The sequence below is a fragment of the Ornithorhynchus anatinus genome, chromosome 19 (assembly GCF_004115215.2).
Source record: "Ornithorhynchus anatinus isolate Pmale09 chromosome 19, mOrnAna1.pri.v4, whole genome shotgun sequence".
In the NCBI taxonomy this organism is placed as follows: domain Eukaryota; kingdom Metazoa; phylum Chordata; class Mammalia; order Monotremata; family Ornithorhynchidae; genus Ornithorhynchus; species Ornithorhynchus anatinus.
Genome location: NC_041746.1, coordinates 23,392,527 through 23,410,557, shown reverse-complemented (window position 1 = coordinate 23,410,557; position 18,031 = coordinate 23,392,527).

Sequence of the window (18,031 nt, the reverse complement as noted above, 5' to 3'; positions counted from 1 at the left end):
GAATGTGTCCGTTTATTGTTCTATCGTCCTCTCCCAAAGAGAAAGTCTTTTCGCTCTTAACGCTTCCTGATCTCTGCTCCCACTCTACTTGTGTCCCAAGTGTCAATTTTTGCTAGTAGGACCAAGAGCAGCAGTAGGCCTGAAAATGCCAATTGTAATTAACTTTCTTTTCAAATATGTTTGACAGTTTCCTGCTGAGAAGTGCTTCTTACCTTTTGAACTCTTAGATTGCTTGGTTGAGCAAAAGGCATATCATTTTCTTTTAAAATCACCTGACAGCGAGCTATGTGCTGTGATATTCTTGCCCACCTCAGCCATTTATGGATGATTTAGATTTTTAAGCGGATTACCCTGGTTCCAAATGAGGGAGACGCTGCTTTTGTCTGCAACACGATCGGCAGTTCGGGATAGGCGCTGGGTAAGGGGGAGATGCCTGTGCAGGGAAGTCATTGTGTAACTGTTATAATAACGATAATAACTGTGCCCTATGTTGAGCACCGATTAGGTGTCAAGCACTGCACGGAGCAAGCACTGTACGAAGCACTGGGCTGGTCCCTGCCTCCCCATGGCGTTCACAGTCTAGGTAGCAGGGAGAACGGATATCGAATCCCCATTTTTCAGATGTGGAAACTGAGGTACAGAGAAGTGAGGTCACTTTTCCAGTGTCACAAAACAGACAATTGCCTGAGCCATGATTATCACTATTATTATTAAAAGTAATGATAATAATAGTATTTGTTCAGTGCTTACTATGTGCCAGGCACCGTACTAAGCACTGGGGTGGATACAGCAAATCAAATTGGACACCGTCCTCGTGCCACGTGGGGCTCAGTCTCAATCCCCATAGTAAGTGCTTAACAGGTGCTATAATTATTGTTATGATTTCTCCTCTTTTCTCACTCCCTTCTGCTTCACCCTGACTTGCTCCCTTTGCTCTCCCAGCCCCACAGCACATATGTACATTTCTGTCATTCATTTTTTTTGTACTGATGTCTGTTCCCACCCATCCCACCGCACTCTAGAATGTAGGCTCGTTGTGGGCAGGGAATGTGTCTGTTTATTGTAGTACTGTACTGTCCCAAGCGCTTAGTACGGTGCTCTGAACAAAGTAAATGCTCAATAAATACAAATGAATATTTGAAGAAGGGCACATCTTGAACGTTCACTCCCGGCTGCAGATAAGCAGTTCCTCGGTAGATCCTATTTAAAGAACTTAGCAGTTACATTGGATCTAAGAATTAGGTTTGATTTTGTTGGTTTTTTTGGCTTTTAGATTCTTGCAAAAACCATGCTCAGACTACTATAGTTTTTCAAGCGAGGAAAAACAAAGAATCTCTAAGAATTCTTGCCTTCTTAAAATAAGTCCTCATCATCCCCAGTTTCTCATCTTGGAATGAACGACAAAGAATAGCTTTTGGAGATGCTTTTTTTATGGTTTTTGTTAAACCCATACTATGTACCAGGGCACCGTACTAAGCACTGAGGTAGACAGAAGCTAATCAGTTTGATCACCAGCCCCGTTTCACATAAAGCTCACAATCTCAATCCCCGTTTTACAGGTGAGGTAACGGAGGCCGAGAGTAGTGAAGCGACTTGCCCGAGATCATAGAGCGGACAGGCGGTAGAGCCGGGATTAGAACCCAGGACTCTGACTCCCAGGCCCATTAGGCCACGCCACTTTCTCTTTCTCTCTCACACTGCTTTGATTGCTCAAATAAAATAACTAATTTTCACAAGACGTAATCACCCCTGGATGCATCTTGCCTGCACTTGTCCACTGCTTCATTCGATGTTTCTAATGAGTCAATGAAAAATAATAGCCTCAAAAATGTAGTTCGGTAAGAGTGGAAATCTCGAAATCATGAAACTAACCCAGCCCAGAGGGAGCATTTCGTGGGAGAGGTAATAAACTCTGCCTCACAGGGTTATGAAACTCTAGGAAACGCTGCTGGTTTTCTAATTTGGAATCATTGGCTGGGACCACACTTAGCTTCTTCAGGACAAGGTGAAAATGCAACCGTGCAAATAACAACCGGCCCACAAACAGCTATTAGAGAAGTCCTAACATGAATCAGAAAATGGGCCTAGGAGACATGTAACACACTGCCTTTCGATCAACCGATCGATGGTATTTATCGTGCGTTTACTATGTGCAGAGCTCAGTATTAAGTGCTTAGGAGAGTCCAGCGTGGACTAGTGGATAGAGTACAGGCCTGGGAGTCCAAAGGATCTGAGTTCTAATCATCTCTCTGCCGCTTGTCTGCCGTATGACCTTGGGCTAGACCCTCAACTTCACTGTGCCTTAGTTACCTCATCTGTAAAATGGAGATAGAGACAGGGAATCCTACGTGGGACAGGGACTGTGTCCAACCTACTTATATCCTCTCTACCCCTATGCTTAGTACAGTGCCCGGAACACTGTAAGCCCTTTAAAAATTCCACAATTAATATTATTTACACTCCAGAGTTAGCAGACATGTTCCCTGCCCCCAACAAGCTTATGTTTTAGAAGGGGAGAGACAGATATTAATATAAATAAATAATTCAAAATATATGATTTAAAGATATGCACATTTGTGCTGTGGGGTTGAGAGTGGGGTGAACATCCCGTACCCAAAGGTCACAGGTCTAAGTCCATAAAGGACACAGAAGTCTTAATCAGACTTGAGGAAATGACTTAGTTTTGGGGAATTAAATGCTCCCTTCCTGCTAGGAGCTGGTCTCTCGCCACTGGGAATCCATGTTTGCAGGAAAATTCTGCCACTGATAATAATAATAATTGTGGTAGTTATTAAGTACCGCCTTCTAGACTGTAAGATCACTGTGGGCAGGGATTATTTCTACCAATTGTTATTTATACTCTTTGAAGTGCTCTGCCCATAATAAGCACTCAGTAAATACAATTGATTAAGTACATTGATTTTGTGCATAGTAAGCACAGGGGTAGACATCATGTACGTTAGAGGGCCACAGTCTCTGTCGCATATGGAGAATATGTATTGAATTTTCATCTTGCAGGTGAGGAGACTGAGGCACAGAGAAGTTAAATGACTTACCTAAGCTCACCCAGCAGACAAGTGGGCAATCTGGGATTAGAACCCAGGTCCTTCTGACTCCCAGGCCTATGTATTATCCACGAGGTCACGCTCCCCTAACACCAACCTACTCATTAATCCTCGCTCTCCTCTCCCTTGCCATCGACCCCCTGCTCTCTCTCCTTCCCTCCTGCCTGAAATTCAATCAATCAATGGTATTTATTGAGCACTCACTGCGTGCGGAACACTGTACTGAGCACTTGGGAGAGTACAATAAAGCAGAGGCGGCAGGCTCATTCTCTCCCCAACTCCCTTTTTCATATCCAACAGAACTCCATTCACCACCAGGATTTTCAAAGCCCTACTAAAATCGTATCTCCTCCAGGAAGCCCTCCTTGACTAATCAGTCATATCCCCACATTATTCTCCCTCCCTGTTGTGTCACCTATACACTTAAGGCTCTTTGTTTTTGCTTGTTTTTATGGTATTTGTTAAGCGCTTGCTACATGCTAGACACTGTACTAAGCACCGGGGTAGATACAAACTAATCGGTTTGGACACAGACCGCATCCTAAATGGGGCTTACAGTCAATCTCCGCTTTACAGATGAGGGAACTGAGGCACAGAGAAGTGAAGTGACCTGCCCAAGTTCACAGAGCAGGCAAGTGGCAGAGCTGGGATTAGAATGCAATGCAGATCCTTCTGCCTCCCAGGTCCGTGCTATCTACTAGGTCACGTTGCTTAGGTACTCACCTAATCCCCTTTTCCCACAGCACTTATATACTATCCTTTGGTAGACTGTAAACTTAATGTGGGCAGGGGATGTGTCTGTTTATTTTTGTACTGTGCTCTCCCAAGTGTTTTGTAGAGTGTTCTGCACCCAGTAAATGCTCAGTAAATACCTTTAACTAACTAGTGGCTTCCCCTACCTGTAATTTATTTTATCGTCCATCTCCCCCGCTCAACTGTAAGCTCCTTGAGGGCAAAATTTGTGTCTAGTTGCTCTAGCGACCTCTCCCAAGTACTTAGTCCAGTGCTCCATAAATCCCCCCGCTTGCTCGCTCCGTCCTGATCTGATGCGGCACAGCTCCGTCCTGACTCGGGAGAGACAGGCCGGGCCAGGAAAGGGTTAAGGGAGTCCAGGAGATGCTCAGCTGGGCAACTCTCAATCAGGCTGCCACAAAGAGCCAGCAGGAATGAGGCGGGGCTGAGCCTGCTGAGAGCATTTTCTGAGGAGAACAGCTGAGAGGTTGCTCATCTTTTGGTCTCTTCCAGTCGTCAACCCGGGAGCAGGGGTGGCCTTTGTTCCAGGCCAGAGAGAGCACGATTCCCGCTGAGCCCGCCAGAGAAAAGAACATCTTGGGGCCTCGGGGCCCGGAGCATATGGGGAACACAGGCTCCTTCGGGACATGGCCAAAAAATATCAGAGCGCAGTCCATTTCTGGACGGGGGGTGGGGGGAGAATTGAAATCATCGGAGGGACGGCCCGTGGAATTCTGAAGTCTGCAGGGACGAGGGAGCGGAGCGCTCTGGCTTAGCTGGGGTGTATCAAATGATTCTGGAACTCCCTCCCTCCTCATATCTGACAAACTATTACTCTCCCTCCCTTCAAAGCCTTATTTGAAAGCACATCTCCTCCAAGAGGCCTTCCCTGACTAAGCCGTCCTTTCCTCTTCTCTCATTCCCTTGTGCGTCACCCTGACTTGCTCCCTTTATTCATCCCCCCTCCCCCAAGCCCCACACCACTTAGCTACATATCTGTCATTTATTTATTTCTATTAATGTCTGTCTTTCCCTCTAGACTGTAAGCTTGTTGTGAGCAGGGAATCTGCTTATTGTTCATCCATCAATCGTATTTATTGAGAGTTTACTGTGTGCAAAGCGCCGTACCAAGCTCTCGATTTTTGGATTGTACTCTCCCAAGTGCTTAGTACAGCGCTCCACACACAGTAAGCGCTCAATAAGTACGATTGAATGAATGAAATGATTCGGGAAACCTCAGTCGGTGTTTATTGAGTATTTACGGTGTGCAGAGCATTGCAGTAAGGTGCTTGAGAGAGTACAATACACCAGACTTGGTAGATACGTTCCCTGCCCACAAGGAGCTTAGAAGTCTTCTCCCTCACTGATCTTTTGTATCAAGGCAGGAGGAGATGGTGAGTTCAGAGTTTTGGAACTATAGACTGTAAGCTCGTTGTGGGCAGGGAATGTGTCTGTTTACTGTTATTTTGTACTATCCCAAGCACTTAGTACAGTGCTCTGCACACAGTAAACTCTCAGTAAATACGAATGTCCGACTGAAATGAAAAGGGACTTGGGCAGATCATACAACGGGTTTGCGCCTAAGCTAGTTTGGCAGCCACAAAGACTCTGTGCTCTGCCATGGTATTTCGGTAGGAACCGAAGATTAAAACCGCATATTACCAAGTCCATCAGGAAAATAAAGTGCCATAAGAATGATTGTTTCTCTACAGCTCAGCAGTCAAAGGATCCGGGGAAATTCCAGTAATGCCTCAGCGATCAGATCACCCCGTCGATACGTTTGGGCCTGGAAAAACAAGAAATGAAAAGTGATTGGATTTTTTTTTATGGTGTTTGCTAAGCATTTACTATATTGCCACTAAGCACAAGATAATCAGGTTGGACATAGTCCCTGTCCCACACTGGGCTCCCGGACTTCACTGAGGCACAGTCCGAGGTCACACAGCAGACAAGTGATAGAACTGGAATTAGAACCCAGATCCTCTGACTCCTAGGCCCAGGTTCTTCTCACTAAGCCACTCTGCCTCTCAGTTGCTTTGACGTCCAGGTTCATCCTTTTTTTTATTACTAATTTACCTGTAAACAGTAAAAAAATCCTAGAAGAGCAAGCAACAAGGAGCAGAGGGTGACAAGGAAGAGGCTGTGGACAAGGTTAATAATAATGATAATAAAGCAATAATAGTATTTGTTAAGTGCTTACTATGAGCCAAGCCCTGGGATAGAGATAGGTCTCATCAGATTGGACACAGGCTCTGTCCCGCACGGAGTTTGAGGGTCAGAGGTCCAGGTTGGGTGAAGATAGAGCGTGAGAAGAGGTGCTCTGCCTTAATCTCGGGAAAACCTTGGATAAAGCAATTTACGCATCAAGATGATCCAAGTCGTCGTGGAGAGAATGAGCGTTATCATAAGGCTTGAAAACAGGACCCAAACTGAGTCGATGAAAAGGACTGACGAAAAATGACAGTACTTCAGGAAACGGGGAGGACAGAGTGGATTGTCGGAGACTTTGGCTTTTTTTTGGCTCCGCTGTGATTGGTTAATTTGCAAGGCCTGCTAATGACCTGATTGGCACATCCCCATCCCTGACTGAGCATTTCGGTAAACAGACCGAGGAAACACGGAAATGCCAGCCAGGAATGAAATGAGCAACAGCTTGAGCAAAGTAGGAAATATCCTGCAGAGCGAAACTCCAAACTGCAGCCGTTCCACCTAGAAAGCAGCAGTGGCAGAGGAGACACTGTGGTGGATGTGAACGGTTAAATAGCGCTCCACAAAGATCATCGGGAAGGGTGACCTTTCGGGGCCGGATTTTTCGGTAGAAGTAAATCTTTTTGATCGGAACCCGCAGGAGGCAGATCCTCCGGGAGCGTGAAAGGAAGACTAAAGCTGACGGCCCAGCAGACGTGGGAGAGAGGCAGCCCTAATCCCATTTCCTCAGGTCATTGGATGAGAGGCACTGAATTCTTATTTTGAGGGTGGGGGCCTGGGGTGTGGGGAGGCTTTTGAAGGGGCAGGGGAGGAAGAAGCGGGAGAGAGGGAGGGAAGAAGGAGAGAGAAAAAGGAGAAAGAAGGGAAAGACAAAAACACCAGAAGGAGAGTGTCTCCTCCTCCAATGGGGTCACTCCGGTCTTCCACCCCCAATCCTCCAGCCACAGAAATTTCACACACCCGTTTGCCTCCCCCCCACCCAATTCACCTTGGTGGTAGACGCCTCACCGGGCCACCCAAGTGCCAACCGTTTCAGACAAGGATGTTTTGGCCGGAATCTTCCTATCGCTGCCGTGGCTGACACTGCCGATTCATTACAACGGCTTAAGGATGGGGTTGACTAGTTTGTTTCTGGCCATCGCGCCTCAAAATCTGTGTTGGTAGTTACCACTGGTCCCGTGCACTGGACCCTAGGAACGCGATGTGAAGTTCTGGCTCCCCTTCTATTCTCCATCTACACCCACTCCCCTGAAGAACTCAGTGGCTCCCAAGGCTTCAGCTACCACCTCTACGCAGATGATACTCAAATCTAAACCTCTAATCTCTTTCCTTCTCTGTAGCCTCACATTTCCTTCTGCCCTCAAGATATCTCTACTTGGATGTCCTGTCTCCTCAACCTTAACATGCCCAAAACAGAACTCCTTATCTTCCCGTTCAAACACTGTCCTTCCCCTTACTCTTCCATCATTGTAGACAGCACCACCATCCTTCCTGTCTCACAAGTCTGTAACCTTGGCATTATCTTTGACTCCTCTCTCTCTCTCTCTCTCATTCAACCGACATAATCAATCACTAAATCCGTCAGTTCAACCTTCACTACATTGCTAAAATCCATCCTTTCCTCTCCATCCGAACTGTTACCGATTGAATTCAATCACTTATCCTATCCTTAATTACTGTATCAGCCTCTTTGCTGACCTCTCTGCCTCCTGTCTCTCCCCACTCCAGTCACTCTGCTGCCCGGATCATTTTTCTACAGAAACATTCAGGCTATGTTTCCCCACTTCTCAAGAACCTCCAGTGGCTGCCCACCCACCTCTGCAAAGAGGAACTCCTTACTGTCAACTTCAAAGCATTATATCACCTTTCCCCCTCCTAATTCACTTCGCTACTCTCCCGCTACAACCCAGCCCACATATTTCCCTCCTCTAATCCTAAACTTCTCTGTTCTGTTCCCTCATCTGTAAAATGGGGTTTAAGGCTGTGAGCCCCATGTGTGACAGGGTCTGTGTCCAACCCAATTTCCCGGTATCCACCCCTGCACTTAGTACAGTGTCTGGCGCAAAGCAAGTGCTTAACAAATACAGCAGTTGCTATTATTATTATTATTACTGACGAGCTCATGATGTGACTCTGCAGTGTAACGAATCAAAGTGGCAAAGCACCGTGTAACATTGGAAAGTCTGGATTGCAGAAGACAAGTCCATTATTAAATAAAAGCAGAATACACAGTCTTTATCTTCGAGGAACTTAAAGTTTATGGGAGAGACAAGAAGGACAATCAATCTATCGATTGTATGTACTGAGTCCTTACTGTGTGCAGAGCACTCTACTAGAGCAATTGCTCTTTCAATCAGGCTATGCTGCCTCTCTGTCTGAGCCTGTGTTGTACTAGACACTAAAAGGAGTTTTGCCTAGCTAATCAATCATATTTATTGAGCGCCTACTGTGTGCAGAGAGTACAATACAACAGAGTCGGGAGACATTCTCAGCCCACGGTCTAGAGGGGGAGACAGATATTAATATAAATAAATTACAGATATGTACGTAAGTACAGTGGGGCTGAGGGAGGGGTGAATGAAGGAGACAAATCAGGATGATGCAGAAGGGAGGGGGAAAAGAGAAAATGGGGTCTTCATTGGGGAAGGCCTCTTGAAGGAGATGCGCCTTCCATAAGACTTTGAAGGTGGAGTGGGTAACTGTCTGTCAGATTTGAGGAGGGAGGGCATTCCGGGTCAGAGGCAGGATGGGGGCGAGGGGTCAGCGTCGAGATAGATGAGATCCAGTTACATTGAGAAGGTTGGCATCAGAGAAGCGAAGCATATGGGCTGGCTCGTCGTAGGAGAGCAGTGAGAAGAGGTAGGAGGGGGTGAGGCTATTGAGTGTTTTAAAGCCGATGGTGAAGGGTTGATAAGCCACCAGACAAACTGGCAGAAAGCAAACTGATGCAGAGCGTCAACAGGAGCTGTATTCTATGGTGGGACCGCCCAGCATGAAATGAAGCGGAGATTCGTCAATTATCTGGTTAATTTGATCAATGCAGCTCATCAGACTGGATTATTTCACGTCAAAATGATCGCTTAAAGGCCCGAATGATCTGTGGTGAAAGTCCGCATTGATTAGATTAATCGGATAATCGACGAATCTCCACTACCCTTCGTGCCTTTTCCAAATGTTTATTTTGGCCCGAAATCAGAGCACTACAAAACGAGCCACCAGATTGGAGCGGTTAACACGGCCTTACCTCCATCTCCCTCTCTGGCAGCACGTCGAGCATAGAGAAGAGAGTATTTAACACCAAATATTTCAGGCATATTAAAAAACTCTTAAGTTGACCTGGGCCTTGATTTAGGACTCGCTCCCGACAGCAAGAGGAGTGAGAGAGATCTTATTTATATATTTTTCCAGCTCTGGTGAGATCACACCTGGATCAGGGTGTTAAATTTGGGGCACCTCATTACCAGCGGAGATGGGGAATGAGCTAGGGGGAGTTGAGAGGAGAGTCGTGAGGATGATTAAGAGCTGGAGGCCTTGACTTGTGAGGAGAGATTAAAAGAATTAATTATGTATAGCCTGGCTCAGTGAAGCGTTGAAGGGGAATGGTAGCTGTCGACAAATATCTGAAGGGCGTAAACACTGGAGAGAGAGAGAGAGGGAGAGAGAGACAGAGAAAAAGAAAGAGAGTTGATTCAGGGTGGAACTAAGGAAAAAACCAAGAGCAATGGAATGAAATGGGGAAAAGGAGAATTGAAATTAGATAAAAAGAAAGAATTATGGGCAGAGATCCATTAGATTCATTTATGCGATCGTATTTATTGAGTGTTTACTGTGTGCAGAGTACTGAACTAAGTGCTTGGGAGAGGACAATACAACAGTAGACACATTAGCTGCCCACAGCCAGCTTACAGTCTAGAGCTGGGGAGACAGATGTTAATATAATAAATGATATGATAAATGACATATGTACATGAGTGCGGTGGGGTTGGGAGGGAGGATGAATGAAGGGAGCAAGTCAGGGCAACGCAGAAGGGAGTGGGAGAAGAGGAAAGGGGAAGGCCTTTTGGAGGAGATTTGCCTTAGCTCTGGGACCAGTCTCCCTAGGGTCATGGCGGGCCTTTTCTCGAACACAGAAATGAGGCAGAGATACGAGGCGGGGGGTCCCCTTTCAGGAAATCACCTTGAATTTTGATCCTGTGTTGGATTGGGGGTATCCAAGTGGCCCTGCTCAGTAGCACAGAGGAGTCGCCTGAAGATTAATGGCAGATTTAACGTCTGCATTTGGGTCATTACTACTACAGGTCTGGGGTTCTAGGAAAATGGGGGCTTGGGGACCAGAGCCCCCCATTCATTCAATTGCATTTATTGAGCACTTAGTGTGTGCAAAGCACTGTACTAAGCCATTGGGAGAGTACAGACACATTCCCGCCCAGTCTAGAGGGGAGCTCAGCCCCCGGCACCATTCACACCACTGGCTGGCTTCACAGAAAAACTGCTTACAGAGACAATTCATTCATTCAGTCGTATTTACTGAGCGCTTACTATGCACAGAGCACTGTACTAAGCACTTGGAATGTACAGTTTGGCAACAGATAGAGACAATCCCTGCCCAGCAACGGGCTCACAGTCTAAACGGTCTAAACAGTCTAAACAGAATGCACCGGGACAAACAAATCAAATATAAAGGGAAAAAACAACAATACGAATGAGGAGGGTTCTGAGAAGAGTGGGTGTGGATGCCACTACTAAATACACACTTGATTTCATGTGTGATTTAGCTCTCAGACCCATCAACATGTAGCCTGCCGCCCTTTCGCTAAGGCTTCAGGGTAAGAAAGGCAGGGTCAAACAAGGAGAGGTGGCAACCGCAGGTAACGGGAAGCAGTGAGTGAAAGGACAAAAGAAGCAGCATGGCCTAGTGGATAGAGCATGGGCCTGGGAGCCAAATGACCTGGGTTCTAATCCTGACTCTGCCACCTGTCTGCTGTGTGACCTTGGTCGAGTCGTTTCACTTCTCTTGGCCTAAATTAGCTCATCTGTAAAATGGGCATTAAGACTGTGACCCCCCTGTGGGGCTTGGACTGCGTCTAACCCAATTAGCTCGTATCTAGTGGTTAGAACAGTGCCTGGCACGTAGTAAGCGCTTAAACGTCAAACTTGAAACGCCGATCATTTCCAACCCGTAACGACTCTCCAGAATATCCCATCTTCTGCCATAAAGTCCTTCTGGTATGTGTATCCATAGAGCTTTCTTGATAAAGATACAGAAGTTGTTAATCAACCGCCTTCTTCCTTGAAGTAAAAAACCTCTCTGCCATTGTCTTTGATCAACAAAACCATTAAATACTTCTTTAAAAAAAGGAGATGGAATCTGGATTAGAACCCAGGTCCTCTGGTTCCCAGGGCCATGTTTTATTCACTAGGCCATGCTGCTTCTCTCTGACTTTTGGCATTACAAATTCACTTTGCCTTGCTATGGTTCAGATCTCTTTTTCACTCCACAGTTCTACTACGTGTTCCTCATTGACCCCCATACCCACAAGCCCTTCCTTCAACTTCCCCCTGAGGTTCCCTATCCTGCCACTGACTCCCACCCAAACCCCCAACGCTGGTCCTGACCTCAACCAACTACTTTGTGGGCGAAACTGAAATTGCCCCCCAAATCTCCCCCATCCCCCATCACCACTCCACGGCAGACTTGTTGTTTCTTTCCCCGCTTCCCAGCTGATTGTTAAGAGGTCACCCACCTGCTGTTTAAATCCACTCCCTCTCTGCTGAGGGCCTATGATCTTATCCTCTCTCATCTCCTAAAAGCCCTGGCTCTGCCTCTCCTCCCCCATCTCGCTGTTTTATTCAACCTCTCCGTCGGCTCCTTCCCCCTTCGCCTTCAAACGCGTTCAAGTCTCCCCGCTCATCAAAAAACCATCTCTCAAACCCACAGCGCCCTGCAGCTTTCAACCCATCTCCCCTTCTCCGTTCCTACACTGCAATAGGTGAAATGCACCCTTTACCTTCACGAAGCAGCACGGTCTAGTGGGTAAAAGCCCGGGCCTGAGAGTCACAAGACCTGGGTTCTAATACTGCCTCTGGCACGGGCCTGCGGTGGCCCTTGGGCGAGTAACTGAACTTTTCTGTGCCCAGTTTCCTCTACAGTAAAAATGGGTTTTCAGTACCTGTTCTCCGTTCTCAGACTTTGAGGTCGACGTGGGACGGGGACTGTGTCCATACTAACCTGTGTCCACCTCAGCACTTACAACAGTGGTTGACACACAGTAAGCACTAAGTATAATTATTATCGTTGTTCTTCTCCACCAACCGTTTCTCACGACAGTTAAGCTCTCCACCCCTTGACTCCTCTGGGACGGCTGCTTCTAAAGCCGCCACTGACCTCTTTGCAACCATGTCTGAAGGACTCTGGTTTACCCTAATCCTACTTGACCACTCGGCTGCTTTGGACACTTTCTCCTCCTCCTCCAGTGGTAATCAGGCCTCAGTTTGCATAGCATACAAGGTAGAGCATGGGCCTGGAAGTCAGAAGGTCATGGATTCTAATTCTGACTCTACCACTTGTCTGCTCTGTAAATCACTTTACTTCTCTGTGACTCAGTTTCCTCATCTGTAAAATGGAGATTAAGGCGGTCCCAGTGTGGGACAGGGACCGTGGCCAACCCGATTACCCTGTATCTACCCCAGCACTTAGTTCAGTTCCTGGCACATAGTGTTTAACAAATACCAGAATTATTATTATTATAACTAAGCAGGGGGTAGATACAAGCTAATTAGGCTGGACGCAGACCGTGTCCCATATGGGCCTCAGAATCTTAATCCTCATTTTACAGATGAGGTAAACGAGGCACAGGGAAGTTAAATCAATTGCCCAAGGCCACCACAGATACACCGCAAAGCCGGGATTAGAACCTAGGTCCTCTGACCTCCTGGACTGGGCGGATTCCACCAAACTACACTTCTTCTCTGGTTTCTAGGATAAATTTCCAACCTCCTGGAAGGTTGTGTGTCCTAACTGGCTTGGGAACCTGTAATTGTTTAGGTAGTAACCAGCCATAAAGGCTGCCAAGCCACTTGGGCGGAAAAATTCAAAAACAACTCTAGACCATCACGGCTGATTTCCTTAATCTCTTCTAATCAAATCATGAATCATAGACCCCAAAATCCTTACGGGTTACTTGGTAGAGACTGTGCGAAAATCCAATGAGAATTGGTTTGCTTTCTCCCGACACTATTTTTTTAAATGGTTTTTGTTAAGCATCTACTATGGGCCAGACACTGAACTAAGCTCTAGCATAGATGCAAGTTAATCAGGTGGACACAATCCATGTCCCTGATGGGACACAATTTTAATTCCCATTTTACAGATGAGGCAACTGAGGCACAGAAAAGTGAAGTGACTCCCCCAAGGTCCCCCAGCAGACAAGTGGTGTTGTCAGGATTAGAACACAGGTCCTTCTGACTCCCAGGACTTTGATCTACCCATTAGGCCACACTGCTTCTCTGCAGGAAAACATGACCCTGAGCATGATTAGAATTGGAACACACCCTCTTTCTTCCAATCTCAGAAATCAGGCTTATTTTAGACAGAGGCTGGAAGATCAGAGATGTAAACTGTGCTGGAAGAGAATCAATCATAATAAATGCCACAATTCTCGTTCTTAAGCATTTAGGATGTGCCGAACATTGTACTAAGCGCTGGGATAGATGCAAAATTATCCGGTCAGGTGCAATCTCTGTCCCACGAGGGACTGGTAGTCAAATGAGAATCATGAAGCGACGTGGCTTCGTGGAAAGAGCGCCGAGTTGGGAGTCAAAAGCCGTGGGTTCTAATCCCATCTCTGCCACTTGTCAGCTGTGTGACTTTGGGCAAGTCACTTCACTTCTCTGTGCCTCAGTGACCTCATCCGTAAAATGAGGATGAAGACCAAGTCCCACTCGGGACAACCTGATTAGCTTGTATCTACCCCAGTGCTTAGAACAGTAGTTGGCAAATAGTAACAAATACCATCATTAACATTCTATGATGATTTGGTGAAGATTTGTTAGCAGATCACATCTTTGGGCCTCAGTTACCTCATCAATAAAGTAGGTAATAAGACTGTGAGCCTCATGTGGGACATGGGCTGTGATTAGCTCTCACCTACACCAGTGTTCAGTACAGTGCCTGGTACATAATAAGCGCTTAACAAATGCCAGTTAACAGACAATAACTACTGCATCATGCCCCCCCCAACTGCTTACTTAGTAGAGGGCTCTGCATCATATAGTAAGAACTCAATAAATATTATAGACTGGTTGGTTGATTTTATGGTATTGGTCAGTGTGTCTGTTTATTGTGCTAGCGTGGCTCAGTGGAAAGAGCCCGGGCTTGAGACCCATAGGTCATGGGTTCGAATCCCAGCTCTGCCACCTGTCAGCTGTGTGACTGTGGGCAAGTCACTTCACTTCTCTGTGCCTCAGTGACCTCATCTGTAAAATGGGGATGAAGACTGTGAGCCTTATGTGGGACAACCTGATTACCCCGTATCTACCCCAATGCTTAGAACAGTGCTCTGCATCTAGTAAGTGCTTAACAAATGCCAACATTATTATTAGTAGTAGTACAGTGCTCTGCACAGAATGTGTTCAATAAATATGATTGACATTCTGAAAGACAATCAGCATCCACATATACTTTCCCTAATCTGATTGATTGTGTCGTATTTACTCCAGCTCTATTTTTTTATGGTATTTGTTAAGTGCTTTCTATGTGCCAGGCACCGTTCTAAGCACTTACCACAATATTCTGCCGATAACAAATGTTTAACAGATAGTTATTTCCCTACAGGCTATCACAGATTCCCTCATAGGTGACAGACATCCATCTCAACATCAATCTGACAATAATTATAATTGTTATCATGGCATTTTTAAGTGCTTGTTTGCCAAGCCCGAGGTAGATACAGATAATCAAGTCAGATACAGCACCTTGTCCTACAAGGGGCTCACAGTACAAGAGGGAAAATAGGTTAATAAGGCACAGAGAAGTTAAGTGACTTGTCCAAGGCCATACAGCAGCGAGTGGCAGAGCTGGGCTTAGAACCCACCCCACTCCTGGCTCACTTTCTAGTAGGACACATCTCTTCCACTAGTCATCTGATACGGTTTAACTGTTGAAGTTACCCATCCACTTGGAGACAGTTCAGTACAGTGGTCAGAGAACGGAACGGCCCATCAACCCTGGCTCGTCGCTCTCGAACTACCATTTACGGGGCAGTGGCGGAAACATCAGGAAGTCCTGTAACTCACAGGGCCTCGGTTTTCATCATCCGTGAAAGGAAATGGAAAAGCTTCCCTCCCAGAGGGATAAGAGAACCTTGTCGGAGCACCCCCACAAGTGGCAAGTGTTATTTCCCCTAGAGAGAGATTTGAATCAATAACCCAGAAGTGAGAGGCTTCTACAGAGTTGTTGAACTTAAAAATGAACAAGGTAAATTGAAACATTCTCCTCTCGCTGCAGTGGAATATCACTGAACGATCCAATTACCTTATCCAGGTAAACGCTTCATTTTAAGGTCAATAACTTCAATCCTTTGAGCCATTCGCTTCTCTGTTCTTCTCTTTCTTAATCTGTAAACCAGTTGCTGACATCCATCTCACTTTATCCTATGATTAATTAAACAATCATCTCTTTTAAAGATTTATTTATTTTTGGGGGAAAAAAACCCCAACAAACCGATGGCATGTTTTTAATGAAATCGTCAGATCTGATCAATGCTCGTGGACCCTGCGAATAAAGAATGCAACACTGTGGGCAAAGCAATGATTTTGGAATCAATCTATATTTTATTTTTTCTTTTACACATTCATCTTTCCTCTGTGGCCAAAAAAAACAGGAAAGAAGACCTGAAAGGAATGTAAAGGCAACAAGGCTTCCCTGAGAAATCTTTACGGGAGAAAAAAAGAAACAGGAGGAAGAAGCCAAACTGAAAGTATAGTTTACAGGAAAAAAGCAGATCGAACAAGGAAGGGAAGAGGAAGATATAACGTGAGGATACAAACCTAGGAAGGCTGAAAAGGCATGTTACTAAATCCTGTCAGGATTCTACGTTCCCCTCAAAAAAACACAAATAACAAAAAAAAAAAACTAAAACCTGCCCTTTCCTTGCCGTCTAAATTAGTAGCACTTAACTTATCCCGTCTGGATTTCTGCATCACCCTCCTCGTTGACCACCCAACCTCCTTTCTCTCCCAATTCCAGTCCATACTTCACTCTGCTGCGTGGATCACTTTTCTACAAAACCATTCAGTCCGTGTTTCCCCACTGTTCGAGAACCCCCAGTGGTTCCCATCCACCTCCACACCAGACAGAAACTCCTTATCATCGGCTTTAAAGCACTCAATCAGCTGGCCCTCTTCTTGCTGATTTCCTACTACAATCCAGCTCTCTCACTCAGCACATCTCACGCCAACATATTCAGGTACCTCGATCTCGTCTATCTCACAGCCAACCCCTCACCCATGTCCTGCAATCCCCCCCTTTCATAAATGACTCTCTCCACCTTCAAAGCCTTATTTTTAAAAATTATCACATCTCCTTCAAGAGGTCTTACCTAAGCCTTAATTTCCCCTACTTGCTCCTCCATCGGCATCACCTTAGCACTTGCATTTATACCCTTTACGCAGCTGATATTCACCTCACCCTCAGCCCCACACAGTCCATAGTTTATTTTAATATCGGTCTTCCCTCTAGACTGTAAGCTCCTCGTGGGCAGGGGAAACATTTGCCAACTCTGTTGTACTGTACTCCTCCAAGCACTCAGTACAGTGCCCTGCACAGGTTAAGCACTCAAATACCACTGATTGATTGATTCAGGCAAAGCCAGAAATAGAATCGTGGCAATGAGTCCTGCAGTGAAAGATCCTTGAGGGCACGGATTATATCCCTCCCCTCAACAGCACTTATGTATATATATACATATTTATAATTCTATTTATTTCTATTAATGATGTGTATGTATCTATAATTCTATCTATACTGACGCCTGTTTACTTGTTTTGATGCCTGTCACTCCCCTTCTAGACTGCAAGCCCGTCGTGGACAGAGATTCTCTCTCTTTATTGCCGAAATGTACTTTCCAAGCACTTAGTACAGTTGGTCTGCACACAGTAAGCGCTCAATAAATACAACTGAATGAATCTACTGACTCCACTACAGTCTCCCAGGAAGTTAGAATGTGCCTAAGAATGCTCAATAAATACTATTCACTTATAGAATCGACTCACAGTATTGACTGATTATAATGGATCATCTGACGGAATAGAAGAAAATAAAGCACAAAAGACGCAGCAGAAACAATGGCTAATTCTCTGGTGGGTAACCTGGACTCCTCTTCCCCTCTTTAAGTTTATCGGTTGACAGTGCTTGGCATACAGTAAGCACTTAAATACCATACTAATTATAATAATGATCAGCCTCCCAAGCCCGGGCTCTATCCATTAGACCGTACTGCTCCTTAGCATTGAGAAGCAGTGTGGTGGCTCAGTGGAAAGAGCCCGGGCTTTGGAGTCCGAGGTCATGGGCTCGAATCCCAGATCCGCCACTTGTCAGGTGGGTGACTGTGGGCAAGTCACTTAACTTCTCTGTGCCTCAGTTACCTCATCTGTAAAATGGGGATCAAGACTGTGAGCCCCACATGGGACAACCCGATTTCCCTGTGTCTACCCCAGCGCTTAGAACAGTGCTCCGCACAGAGTAAGCGCTTAACAAATATTATTATTATTATTAGCATTCACCATTTCTCTCCCCCTACAACACGGCCCTTCTGAGTTGGTTCTCTAATGCCAACCTATAATAATAATAATAGTGATATTTGGAAAGAACTTACCAAGAGCCAAGCACTGGGAGAGATACAAGGTAATCAGGTCAGTCTCAAGGGGTCACAGTCCAGGACCCCTTACTTAAGCACCGCCGCCTTCCCTGTGTGGAACTCCTCCCAATCATCCATTCGCATTTATTGAATGCTTACTGTGTGCAGAGT